Source organism: Rhizophagus irregularis, chromosome 2, assembly GCF_026210795.1.
Source record: "Rhizophagus irregularis chromosome 2, complete sequence".
NCBI lineage: Eukaryota > Fungi > Glomeromycota > Glomeromycetes > Glomerales > Glomeraceae > Rhizophagus > Rhizophagus irregularis.
The window spans coordinates 226460-238911 of record NC_089430.1 but is presented as its reverse complement, the minus strand read 5'-3'; positions in this window follow the sequence as shown (position 1 = coordinate 238911).

Genomic DNA, 12452 nt, shown 5'->3' with positions numbered 1-12452 from the left:
AATTGAAAGTTGTTTAGCATGTCAAAATCTACTTGAATATTAATTTTCACGAAGGTACAGTTAATACTTGATGAGTTATTCACGATTTTCACAACAGTACTCATTTACGAATTTTATTTTTTTCCGTTTTGTCACTTCAGAGCGTATTTTGAGCACTTTAGTCAAAGTAAATCGACTTCTTTTATTAATTGAAAGTTGTTTAGCATGTCAAAATCTACTTGGATATTAATTTTTACGAAGGTACAGTTAATACTTGATGAGTTATTCACGATTTTCACAACAGTACTCATTTACGAATTTTATTTTTTTCCGTTTTGTCACTTCAGAGCGTATTTTGAGCACTTTAGTCAAAGTAAATCGACTTCTTTTATTAATTGAAAGTTGTTCAGCAGGTCAAAATCTACTTGGATATTAATTTTTACGAAGGTACAGTTAATATTTGTGGAGTTATTCACGATTTTCACAACGGTACTCATTTACGAATTTTATTTTTTCCATTTTGTTACTTCAGAGCGTATTTTAAGCACTTTAGCCAAAGTAAATCGACTTCTTTTATTAATTAAAAATTGTTCAGCAGCTTAGAATCTACTTGAATATTTATTTTAATGAAGGCACAGTTAATATTTGTGGAGTTATTAATTTTTTATAATTGTGCGTATTACATTAAATTACAAGTAAATTTATATTCTTAATGTATTTTGTTTAAAATTTAATTATTTAAGATTAGTTTTTTATTTAATATTGCTTAATAAAATATTTTTTAAATTTTAATTCAATATTACAATATAATTTTTTATAAAAATATATATTTCATAATGTATATACAATTTTTTTGTATAGTGAAAAAACTGAAAAATGTGGTTAAGAATTGGTAATACGGCTGTAAAAAGTCACAAATCGGACAAATATAGCTAAAAATCAGCCAATTTTTATTTATTTGACGTGTGATAGAGTAAGTTTTTCTACACTTTAAAGCATCAAACAATACTAGTATCTGCTAATATGTACTACCCTAAAACTCACTGATGTAAAATCACAATTATTAAAAAATTCACAAGAATTTTTGTTAATACTGTTTAATTTTTAAGTTCAAAGTCCGATTGATAATACTAAATTCAAAACTTAATTATAAATCATTTTTATAAATTATAATTTAAAAATTAAGCAGTATTAAGGAAAATTCTCATGAATTTTTCTTAATACTACTTAATTCTAATTTAACTAATTTAGTATTAAGGTTTTAATTTAAAAATTAATCAGTATCAAGGAAAATTCTTGCGAATTTTTCTTAATACTGCTTAATTCTAATTTAACTAATTTAGTATTAAGGTTTTAATTTAAAAATTAAGCAGTATCAAGGAAAATTCTCATGAATTTTTCTTAATACTGCTTAATTCTAATTTGACTAATTTAGTATTAAGGCTTTAATTTAAAAATTAAGCAGTATCAAGGAAAATTCTTGCGAATTTTTCTTAATACTGCTTAATTCTAATTTAACTAATTTAGTATTAAGGCTTTAATTTAAAAATTAAGCAGTATCAAGGAAAATTCTTGCGAATTTTTCTTAATACTGCTTATTGTGCTTAATTCTAATTTAACTAATTTAGTATAAAGGCTTTAATTTAAAAATTAAGCAGTATCAAGGAAAATTCTTGCGAATTTTTCTTAATACTGCTTATATCTGCCAATTCGTGAAATTAGCCAAACATAAAGATTTGCACATTTTAACAAGAATTATGTTTCACAAGCTTAAATTGTATGTGTTACATAATCAGATGATCTAAATCTATCAAAAAATAAAAAAAAAATTTTTTAACGTTTATTCAAAAATAACAATGGCAACTACTTTCTTTTTCAATCACTTTTCAATCACTTTTCAATCAGATTTTTGTTAGGTGACTTAGAAAAGTTTATAGGCATATATAGCAGGTTTTTTTTAATCAGTAAGTAAGAAAACAAATATTAATAATTTTTATTAATTAGAAAAATCTTTTTTCATTTATTTTTAACCTTATTCCCTTCTTTTTTTTAGTAAAAATATATACAAAATAAAAATGTGAGTTATGATTTAGAGTTTTTGAGATGTTTTTTTTTGTTTTTTACTATACTAATTTTATTCTACTTGTTAATTACTTTTTAAAATTGATTTTATTAATTTATTCAATTTAAAACAGAAATGGCAAATAAAAACTTGTTAAGTAAAGTAAAAAGAGCCCAATAATACCTGTAAAGATCATCTTTTGGTAAGAATTATAATTTTAAAAATTTTTGTGTCAGAGTTTTATTCAATTAACAAAATCGTTAATATCTCGGCGTACATGTATGCTAAACACATATATTTATATTCATATGAAAGCCCAGAATCTACTCTACCTGAACGAAAAAAGATTATTCAAATCGAATTACTAGATGTGAAGATATTAACGATCAAAGTCAAAGGTTAAAAATAAATATATTGAACGTAATTATTCAGCAACTTGTGATCCAATTCATGTGATATTTGGTTTATGGATAGCTCTTGATTACCTCTTTCTAATGAATATAAATTCATTCGTCTAGCACACATACACGTTAAGTTATTCAATATTTTGTCATGACAATTATATTTAAATTTTTTAATTTTAATGATATTATTAAAAAAATCAAAAAATAATATAATCAAATCAATTTTATTTATATCAGCGGTGTGAATCTATCATTTTCATGTAAATTGTATTAGCATTTTCTTAATAAAGTTAGTTTTTTGAATATAAAAACTTAATTCCATAAATCAGTCCATATGTTAATTCTAATTTAACTAATTTAGTAGTATTAAGGCTTTAATTTAAAAATTAAGCAGTATCAAGGAAAATTCTTGCGAATTTTTCTTAATACTGCTTAATTCTAATTTAACTAATTTAATATTAAAGCTTTAATTTAAAAATTAAGCAGTATCAAAGAAAATTCTCACAAATTTTTCTTAATTCTAATTTAGCTAATTTAGTATTAAGGCTTTAATTTAAAAATTAAGCAGTATTAAGAAAAATTTTTACAAATTTTCTTATTAAAAAAAAAGAACTTTTAAATTACTAATTAAACTTTAAAAACAATCTGTATGATTTAAATTTTAAAAAAAATACTTCTGCTTTTTAATTTTCGCATTTCTATATTTAACCAATTAAAATTCAGCTGATCGCCGATCACATGCATTAATAACACGTTATTGTTTATTTTTTGTTTATTTTTTCAAAAATATTCTTTTCTCTTCTTTTTTTTTAGAAAAAAAAGACAATAAAAATGAATACCAAAATTATTTTAACATATAATAATAAAAATTAAATAAAAAACTTATTTTGATAATATATAATATATATATTTGTACCAAACTACTAATTATACAAAAAGTGATATGCTCGTATATCAATTAACAATTACTTTCACTAATATCTCTCTGGAATTGTAATGGTGAATTTTAACAATATTAATTAAACAACTATATGTACACCGTTTTATGTTTTTATTTTTATATTAATATTATATGTTAACATATATTAATTATATTTTTTTTTACTTTTATGTATTTTATTTAATTTTTTTAATATATTACTAATATTACTACTATCGTTTTATTACTTTTTTATATCTAACTAATATATTAATAATATTACTAACATAATGATAATATTACTAATTAAATTTCTTTTTTTTTACTAACCTTTTATTATTCCTTTTTTATATTTAAAATAATGATAATATTACTAATTAAATTTCTTTTTTTTTTGTTTATATTTTGCTAATATTATTTTTTTTACAAATAGTATATTATTTTATACTAGTTTTTTATTTATATTATTTATAAAAAAATATTTGTATATTTAATATTATTTAATAAAAATTTTATTGATTATAAATGCATTTTAAATTCTGTTTGCAAATATAAAATATACGATTTAATTGAATAATATATACTATTTATCAGTACAAAATATGCAGTTTAAACTGGAAAAAAGTACTGTTTATCAGTATAAAATATACGGTTTATCCTGGAAAAGTATACTGTTCGCAATATAAAATATAAAACAATATACTGTTTATTGGTATAAAACATACGGTTTTTCTACTGTTTACAAGTATAAAACATACGGGTGAAACTGGAAAAATATACTGTATGCAAACCGTATATATGATACGGTGTGCAGAATACCGAATATATACAGTATGTGAAAATACTGTAATTATACGGTAATAATACTATAAATATACTGTTCGCAAAATACGAAAATACAGTATACTAACTGTATATATATTTTTTATAGGGATTGAAATTCTTCTTCATAATTCTCATTTGTATAAACCAGGTGCTCTTTATACTCTTTACAAGGTATAGAAGGAAAAATCTGATCATAAAATTTTCTAAAATAACACAAATTATTAAATAATTCTAACAAATATACATTGTTTGTTAGATTTTTATATGGATGGAGACGTGATTTTGCTAGCGGTTGTAACATTCCACAAGTACGTTCCATAGGAAACTGCCATGTTGACCAACATGGTCCAGTATCCTGAATGCTATCAGCAACATGTAAAATATAATGAAAGCATACTTTCATTACACTTAGTCGGGCAGCCAAAAACTGATAATAATAACTAAAAATAATATTATTTTAATAAAAAAACAATAAAGATTCAAATAAATAAATAAATGTTGTAATATATATACCGTTTATAATGTTGATAAAATAGCAATAATAATTTCCTTATTTCTTCTTGATCATGACAAAGCTGAACAGCTTTAACAAAAAAGGACCAACCTTTAAGATATTTTTCTGGCGAACGATCTTTTAATAAAGGTAAAGAATATAAGGTTATCCATGAAGCCCACTCCTCTGCTTTGTAACCATTATGGTGATGTAAGATATTTCGTGGTGATCGACCAAAATCAGTTGGAATGGATTTTCTTATAGTTTCCATTTCAATCCCAATCTCAGTCCATTGTTTGTTGTTAATTACATATAGCTGATCATTAAGAATAGAATCTTTAAAAAAACAACCCATCCAATGTTTTAACATATATAATGCGATGTTTTCATAAAACAAATGCATAATATCTATTAGAAAACATGTAGGAAATCGAGTTGTTTCTATTTCTAATAAAACACTACGTCCTGTAACACCTATTTCAAAATAATAATTATTAATTTTATAGTAAAAAAAATTATGTTGCAATAGATTTATTATTTACCTAAATCAGAAATTAATGTATCGTGTGTTCTTGATGGCGGTATTGTCGTTATTTGTTCAATTCTTATCTTATAATCTCTATGAGTTCTTTTTGGTAAATCTGATGGATTATAAGTTTTATATGTTTCAATTGATGGTGGTGTTGTAGGATAATATACATGATTATTATATATCCCTCGAAGATCACAGTAACGACATGCCATGTATGAATTATGTCCAGTTAAGCAAGCAAGTTTTGACAATCCAGGAGTATCTCCAGACCAGGAAAGTACCGTAACTTTTAGGAGGAAATTCTCATTCGTAGCACCATCATAGCATTCAACACCATCTACAAATTTACAAATTTACAATTATTTTTAATATATTTTTTTTTATCATTAAGTTTTATCATAATGTATGTAATTAAAATTACCATTTAATAAGCATAATTCTTCAACTATTGGTTTCATAAAAGAATTAAAATTTTTTGGAGCTTTAGGACCCGGGATGATTGAAGTAATAAGTAAATTTTCTTTTTTTACACATTGATGGGGTGGCAAATTAGCATTAATAAATAAAACTATCCAACAATCATTACATTTTTGTTTGAATAGTTGATAACCGTCAACAGAACCTAAAAGTACAATATCACGATCATCTTGAAAATATCCCTCTTGGGATAGATATTTATATTGTGAGCCATCAAATACATTGCCAATAGCACCATCATCTTCTCTGGTAATATATTCAGAATGATAACGTAATTGTTTTGCGCGTGTTGGATCTTGATATTGAATTTTAAATCGATTCTGAATTGAAAAATATGCTACTTGTGCTCTTGGTCGTCCTCCTTCTTGATAACGTTCAGCTTTACAATAAGTACATTTATTTAATGTTTTCAAATTACCAGTAAAAGCGCAGCATGAATTTATGCACATATCAACCCAAATTGGTTTAATAGGAACTATATTTTTAAGTGTTTTTATTAGTGTATATTGACTTGTAAAATTACCACTAGCTGCAGTAACAATTTCTTTAAAGGCTGCATCAGTAATATTTTGTCGAGTTTTTACTTCAAGAAGACGTAAACCTCTAGCAACTTCATCATTAATACTATTAATATTAGACCCTACAATATTAGACCCTACAAATAATATGTATTTGCATTAATAATAAATAATTTAAATAAATAAATAAATATTGCGTATATTATCTTCTGTTAAATTAATACCGTCATCAGATGATTCATTATCGCTACTATATAGTCCTTTTTGTAATACTTCAAACGTATTATTATCATCAAAAGAATCATATAAACTTTCATAAGATTCAGATTCAGTTGCAGTTGATGATTCTGTTTTTTCATCAGAATTGTCACGATTGTCATGGTGTTCTTGATTGTCATCATAGCAATCATCATCAATTACTATGAAAACGGGAGTAGGAGATCTTGAAGATCTATTATCAAGTTCATTCCTCCTATCATCATTACAATTAAAATATAATATAAAACATTTAATAATCATTATTAGTTAACGAATAACAGAAATATTCTTTTTAATACTTACTGTTTATATTCTACATCATTATCATCATGATTATTATCGTCGTAGTCGTTATTATTATCATCATTATCGCCATCATTATCGTGGTCGTCATCGTGATCATTATCGTCATCGTGGTCTTTGTCGTGGTCGTTATTATTATCATCATTATCGTTATCATTATTATCGTCATCATGATCGTTATTATTATTATTATTATCATCATTATCGCTATCGTCATCCACAGGTCGAAGGGGCACCATTGTCCAAAATTCAAAAAATGCAAATTCCACATTTTTCTGGAAAATGGTGGGAAATTGTGGAAAATGCTGCATTACGCTGAGCAATTTTTTGGAATAGCATTGTTACAACATTGTCCGATTTAGCAAATTTTATGAAATTTTGGGAAAATGCTACATTATATCTCAAATGTAACATTTCGTAACATTTTGTGACATTGTTATAACATTGTCATTAAAATCAAATTTTGCTTTTTTTTTGTCAAATGTTCCAATTTTCTTGCAAATGGTGCATTTTTATGAAAATGCCACATTTTATCTCCAATGTGATATCATTGTAACAACATTTCATAAAATTGTTGTAACATTGTCAATTAAAATCAAATTTTGTCAAATATTCCAATTTTCTAGCAAATGGTGCATTTTTTATGAAAATTCTATATTTTTTGTCAAATGTTGCATATTTTCAGCAAATTTTATGTTTTTTTGGTCAAATGTTTCATTTTCGTCAGAATGTTAAAATGTTACAATTTTTTTTTGGAAAATGCTCAATAATATAGCATTACACTGGAAAATGTAGCATTTCACCAAATTACACTAAAAAGTATCACAATTATCACATTTTTTGGAAAATTCTACATTACATTAAATTATACTGAAAAATGTAGCACTATACTAGATTATGTGGAATTGAACTAAAAAATACCACAATTACACTAGACAATGTAGCATTACACTAAAAAGTACCACAATTATCATATTTTTTAGAAAATTTCGCGTTATACTGGAAAATGTAACATTATGCTAGAAAATGTGGAATTGCACTAAAAAATGCAGAATTGCACTAAAAAACACAAAAAAATACTACAATTACACTGAATAACGTAGCATTACACTTAATTACATTAAAATTATTAGGATAATTTTTATTTATGCTGGAAAATGTAACATTATGCTAGAAAATGCGGAATTGCACTAAAAAACGCGGAATTGCACTAAAAAACACAAAAAAATATTACAATTACATTGGATAACGTAGAATTACACTTAATTACATTAAAATTGATGATAATTTTTATTTATTTGTAAATTACGGACATTATTAAATTTATAATATTTATATTCTAAACGCATTATTTAACATTAAACACATTGTTAATATTAACAATGTAACAACACGATGTGTTGTGATATGTTGTTTAATTTAATACTAAACCTTACTACTGAAGACTCCCTCTTTTTGTCACTATAAACAGGCGGAGGGAGCAGCAATGGCTCTCCCCCTATAGGTACTTTATGGCCTCTACCTGTTTACAGAGGAGGGGCTTTTCGTAAAGTTTATTAGATAGATATATATATATGTATATATATAAGTATATATATACATCTATCATTAAATTAAAAAAATTATAAAAAAAAGAAAAAAAAAAGTTTCGGGGAAAAGCCCCCTATTTATATAAAATACATGTCACGTGTATCACGTGACATGAACTTGGTTAAACTGCAGCCGCAGCCGCAGTTCATTTTTTAACTAACCTAAAAATACTAAAAATAAACTATTGCAGCCGCAGCCGCAGCCGCAGTTTTTTTTTAGAGTTTAAAAAAAAAACTAATTTAGTTTATTTCGCTCTTCCCTTCTTCTCACCATTTTCCCGTCACCCTCCCTCTCGTTTCTCCTTCCCTCTCTCTCCCCACTTCCCTCTCTCTCGTCCTTCCCCTCACCTTTCCCATTTCCCGTTGGTATGGCAATTATCGTTACATTTGGAGAAGTCGGGTAAAGTTTGTTATCTTACGAAACTATTTTTTTTTTATTTTTTTCTTTATTAAGAAACGTTTTAACGTTTCTTTTACTTTATTTTTGTAGGTTCCGGTACTCCAGGTTTCCGAAACGGCAAAATGTAAGTTTCGTTTAACGAAACTTATATTTATATTTTTATTTTAATTAAGAAACGTTCTAACGTTTCTTTTACTTTTTTTTTGTAGGTCCAGGAGAACGCCAAGTTTCACATGAATATTCATTAATGGCCCTCCTCGATTCCGAAACGGAAATGTAAGTTTAACGAAACTTAATTATATTTATATTTTTATTTTAATTAAGAAACGTTCTAACGTTTCTTTTACTTTTTTTTGTAGGTTCAGGAGAACGCCAAGTTTCAGCATGAATATTCATTAATGGCCGAAACGGAAATGTAAGTTTCGTTTTAACGAAACTTATATTATATTTTTTTAATTAAGAAACGTTCTATAACGTTTCTTTTACTTTTTTTGTAGGTTCGGTGGTTCCGGTGCTCCAGGATTCCCGAAACGGAAAATGTAAGTTTCGTTTTAACGAAACTTAACGAAACTTATTATATTATATTTTTTTTAATTAAGAAACGTTCTAACGTTTCTTTTACTTTTTTTGTAGGTTCTGGTACTCCAAGATTCCGAAACGTTAACATGTAAGTTTCGTTTTAACGAAACTTAAAATATTTTATTTTCTTTTTAATTAAGAAACGTTCTCTAACGTTTCTTCTACTTTTTTTGTAGGTTCCGGTGCTCTAGGATTCCGAAACGGAAAAATGTAAGTTTCGTTTCATCAACGAAACTTATCTTTTTTGTTTTTTTTAATTAAGAAACGTTCTAACGTTTCTTTTACTTTTTCATTTCTTGTAGGTCTCCAATTCGGGTATCATTGGAAAGTGAAAATGGTAAGTTTCGCAACGAAACTTACCGTGTTTTTTTTTTATTATTAGAAACGTTTTTTAACGTTTCTTTTCTATTTTTTTTTTGTAGGTTCGAGCGGGATACTTGACTTTGGTAAGTTTCGCAACAAAAAAAACGTTGCGAAACTTCAGTTTGTTTTTTAAAGAAATGTTTTATTAACATTTCTTTATTCTCTTTTGTAGGTCCCTCCCCTCCAGATTCGAACTTGGGTTTGGATAACGTGTAGGTTTCGAAGTATAACTTCGAAACTTCAGTTTAAATGGTGAGTTTCATGACAAATATCATGAAACTTAATTTTTTTTTATTAGGAACCGTTTACTAACGTTCCTTTTCTTTTTTGTAGGTTCGGGATATCTGGGAAGCTAACTTAGGTAACATGAATCTCGTAAAACCATTGTTGAATAGAAGCCATTACTTTACGTTCAGGTATTGGATATGGCTTCTGAAATGGTAAGTTTCGTACGTTTCGTTACGAAACTTCTGTTTTATCTTTAAGAAACATTCTAACTGAATGGTTTTCTTTTTTTGTAGGTTATTGTAACAAGATAATAGTTCTTTGGCTCCTTGCTTGGTGAGTTTCGAAGATTAACCTTCGAAACTTTTTGTTTTTTTTTGATGTTTGTTTTTTTTAACATTATTGTACTTAATTACACGTTATAATTGAATAATTAGATAAATTGTTAATAAAATTAGAATCAATAAATTGTTATAAAATTTGTATAAAATTACTCAAAATTGTTGCTTAATTATTACTCAATTGTCAGAAATTGTCTTAAAAATATTACATTTACACTCAATTGTCCAAAAATTGTCAAACAATTGTCACTCAATTGTCTAAAATTGCTAAAAATTTTCTAGCATTTGAAAGTTAAATTTTGGTAAAATGGTCCATTTTTCCAAAATTTGACAAAAAAATGCACAATTTACCAGAATTTTTCCGGTAAATTGTGCAACAATGGAAAGTTTTTATTTCAAATTTGCAATTTACGTATCATTACAAAAAATTCATCACAATTTACATAACATTGGCCTAATATTGCTAAAAATTCACCACAATTTGCACTTCGTTTACATAACATTACTAAAAATTTGACTAAATTCACCACAATTTGCATTACGTTTGCATAAAATTACTAAAAATTTAACTAAATTCACCACAATTTTCATTACGTTTGCATAAAATTACTAAAAATTTGACTAAATTCACCACAATTTTCATTACGTTTACATAACATTACTAAAAATTTTGACTAAATTCACCACAATTTTCATTACGTTTGCATAAAATTACTAAAAATTTGACTAAAATTTCTGAAAAATTTCTCAACATTTGAATTAGGAATTGTGTAGGATTGTCGCCATTTTGACAAAATTTGCCAAATTGTAAGACCTCCATTATCCCAAAATTGTAACACAATTTACCTCAATTTACCGGGATAATTCTCAATTTGCCAGAAAAATTCCAGGCAAATTTTGCGACAATGACATCTGTTCGACCTGTGATCGTCGCTATCATCATCGTTGTCGCTAAAATTATAATTCTTTTTTGCATTTTTAATATGTCTCCATTTGGTAGTAGGATGCACATATTTACCAATATTATCTGATCCTTTTTTTTTACATTTGGAACATATACATAATACTTTATTATTCGACATTTTTTTTCCAATACTTTTTTTTCACAATTTATAAAAAATAAACACTTTTTTTTTACACTATACAAGATTTATAAAAATTAAAAACTAAAATACTTTTTTTTTTCACACTGCATAAAATTTATGTTTCAGATTTTATAAGCTAAAAAATTTTGATTTATCTTTATTCGGAATAATTTGTACACAAATATTCCTGTTAAATATTGTCGTTTTAAGATGGCTGTGTAATTTAAAAATAGACTTTTGTATTCCTTTTTTGTACTTCGAATATTGTATTAAAAAAAAAGATTATTTTTTTTTTTAAGAACAATTGATAATGTTTCTGCCTATTTTTTTTTTAAAAAAAAGCATTATACATACCTCTTTACATACATCTTTACACTAGTGTTTACACACCTATTTATTTCGTTGCGATTAACGATAAATTAATCATCTTAAAAAAAATTATCCTCGTTCGAGGATCTAACACTTAATCTACAGTAATACTATCACTATTTTTTTGTCTTCAAAAAAAATCATCAAATTAAATAACTATTATTTTAAATAAGTATTACATCCCTGTAAAAATCTGATCCATATTTTATTTATCTTTCCATGTTTTTTTTTATGAATGTATCATTTTAATGGAATTAATAATAGCTTTAAATCATGGAAATTTTCATCTCGATATCCGTGAATGTGTCATTTTCACACGAATTTTTACGGAAGACACAGAAAACACGAAGAAATAATGGAAAAATTCGGATAAAAATTTTTTATAGGGGTTGAAATCTTATGATAAAATGGCTGTGTAATTTTAAAAATAGATATGAAAACCTCCTTTGTATTCCTTTTTCGTACTTCGAATGCTGTCATTTTTTAAAAAAAAGATTGTTCTTTTTTTTTTAAAAAAAAAAAATGATCGCTTTACCTTGACTGGTCGTCTTATGATGAAATAGCCGTGTAATTTTATAAATAGATGATATAAAAACCCCTTTTGTATTCCTTTTTTGTATACAATATTACTGTCAAATATTGTCAATTTTAAAACCCTTTTGTATTCCTTTTTTGTATACAATATTGCTGTCAAATATTGTCAATTTTTTTTAAAAAATCTTAAGAAAATC